General features: G+C 46.2%; 1 pseudogene; it reads left to right on the forward strand.

Annotated features, from left to right (window-relative positions):
• Window positions 1–1,075: 1,075 nt before the first annotated feature.
• Window positions 1,076–1,874, forward strand: LOC105944030 (annotated as a pseudogene).
• Window positions 1,875–2,761: the final 887 nt, after the last annotated feature.

Genomic DNA, 2,761 nt, shown 5'->3' on the forward strand with positions numbered 1-2,761 from the left:
TAATAGCTAAATAAATAAAATAAAGGATAAAAAAAGACTAGGTGATGATAGGGATGACTCTGGATGTAAGAGATGTTGCTGGGCTGAGGGGCAGCTTAGTGGTGAGCCCTTGCCTAGCATCAATCAATCAAGCATTAGTCAACTGACAACAGCAGCAAAAAGCCAGGGGCATTTCCCTAAGCCTCAAGGCCACTGGGCTGTCTAGGTATGACTTTGTGCTTCAAGAATTAAAAATAAATAAATAAATAAAAGAATTAAAAAGCAGTAATTTCTAGGCACCACCAAAGCATAGGGTCAGACTGCAATAACCTCTAGCCCAGGAGGAAAACTGAAAAGAGAACAAAACAGAGAAAAGATGAGGTATGTGAGGGGAGTTAAGTGAATTCATTGGTGAATGTTGTGGTCATCTGCCCCAATGGCTTCATGGCCCTTGCTTTCTGGCATCTGTAATGTGTGTGCGCCCCTCCTTTTTTTTTTTTTTTTTTTGAGGTAGGGTCTCACTCTAGCTCAGGCTGACCTGGAATTCACTATGTAGTCTCAGGGTGGCCTTGAACTCACAGTGATCCTCCTACCTCTGACTCCTGAGTGCTGGGATTAAAGGCCTACACCTCCATGCCTAGCTTGCTCCCCTCCTATTCAAAGTCAAGGAAGGCAGGCGTCCCACTTGAGCTGGGTCAGCAGCAGTGGTTAATTGGCTCATCTGGCTCCTAGCCCAAAGAAGCTGTAGGGTAGTTAGCATCTGTTGTTTGAGGACATTGTGTTCTGGATTGTTTGTTAGGCAGCAATGGCTTCCTATGGAACCTACCTAGACATAGGCACAAAAATGTAAATGTTAAAGGCTAGGGAGATGGCTTGGCAGCTAAATGCCTTTGCTTACAAAACCTGCCAGTCTGGGTTCCAATCCCCAGGACCCACATAAAGCCAGATGCACAAAGCAGCACATGCAGCTGGAGTTGGTTTGCTGCAGCAATAGACCCTAGGACACTCATACTTTTAATCTCTGTCTCACCCAAATGAATGAAAATATTTTAAAAATGTAAAAGTTGCTTCTTCCTTGGAAAACACCAAATGGTGGATGACGCCAGTACAGCAGGAGGGCCTGGAAGCTCCTGGAGGTTTTGGCAGTGGTCACTGGGCCTGCAGAGTCTGTGGAGGCAAAGCCAAAGACAAGGAGTGGATCCCATCACCACGCTGGGACACCTGATCAGGGACATGAAGATCAAGTCCCTGGAGGAGATCCATCTGCTCTTCCTGCCCATCCAGGAGTCTGAGATTACTGACTTCTTCATGGGGATGTCTCTTGAGGACGAGGTTCTGAAGATTGTGCCAGTATAGAGGCAGATTCACGCTGGCCAGTGGACCAGGTTCAAGGCTTTTGTTGCCACTGGGGACTAAAATGGTCATGTTGGCCTGGGTGTCAAGTGCTCTAAGGAGGTAGCCACTGCCATCTGAGGGGTATCATCTTGGCCAAGCTCTCCATTGTGCCTGTCCTGAGAGGTTACTGGGGGAACAAGATCGGCAAGCCCCACACAGTCTTCTGTAAGATGACAGGCCACTGTGGCTCTGTGCTGGTGCACCAAATCCCTGCCCCCAGGGGCACTGGCACTTTTTCTGTCCCTGTGCCCAAGAAACTACTGGTGATGGCTGGTACTGATGACTGCTATGCTTCAGCCAGGGGCTGCACAGCCACCTTGGGCAACTTTGCTAAGGCCACTTTTGATGCCATCTCTAAGACCTACAGCTATCTGATCCCCGACCTCTGAAAACAGGCTGTGTTACCTAAGTCTCCCTACCAGGAGTTCACTGACCACCTTGTGAAACCCACACTAGTCTCAGTGCAGAGGACCCAGGCTCCAGCTGTGGTTACCACATAGGGATTTTATACAGAAAAATAACAGTGAATTAAGTCTGTTAAAAAAATGTAAATGTTGAAGGCACGGGTTAAAAGATATTATTAGTTTTGGATTTCTTTTATTTGAAGAAATGTCCAAGACATGGTATTAAAGAAGGAGAAAAGAAAAACACACCACACCAGCATGGGCTGGAGAGATGGCTTAGTGTTTAAGGCGCTTGCCTGCAAAGCCTAAGGACCCATGTTTGATCTCTCTGCAGATCCCACATAAGCCAGATGCACAAAGGTGACACAAGTGAAAGGTCACACATGCAAGCACCTGGAGTTCGATGGCAGTGGCTAAGGCTCTGGCATGACAATTATCTCTCTGTGTCTCTTACTCTCACTGTCTCTCTCTAAAAAGAAAGAAAGAAAGAAAGAAAGAAAGAAAGAAAGAAAGAAAGAAAGAAAGAAATGCACACCAGAAAATCCTAGCCAAAATATGTTAATGACAGTCTGATAAATCTGAAGCAATAATTAACAGACTTAAAAAAAGAAATGACAGAGGGTGACTGGAGATATGGCTTAGAAGTTGAGGCATGTGCCTGCAAAGCTCAGTGACCTTGGTTCAATTCCCCAGGACCCATGTAAAAAGCCAGATGCTGTGGCACATGCATCTGAAGTTCCATTTGCAGTGGGAGGAGGCCCTAATATGCCCATATTCTCTCTCTCTGCTCTCCATCTCTCTCTGCTTGCAAATAAATAAATAAAAATATAAAAAAGAAATGGAGGGCTAGAGAGATGGCTTAGTGGTTAAGGCATTTGCCTGTGAAGCCAAAGGACCCAGGTTTGATTCCCTAGTAACCACGTAAGCCAGATGCACAAGGGGGCACGTGCACCTGGAGTTTGTTTGCAGTGGCTACAGGCCCT

This window comes from Jaculus jaculus, chromosome 6, assembly GCF_020740685.1.
Source record: "Jaculus jaculus isolate mJacJac1 chromosome 6, mJacJac1.mat.Y.cur, whole genome shotgun sequence".
NCBI classification, from domain to species: domain Eukaryota; kingdom Metazoa; phylum Chordata; class Mammalia; order Rodentia; family Dipodidae; genus Jaculus; species Jaculus jaculus.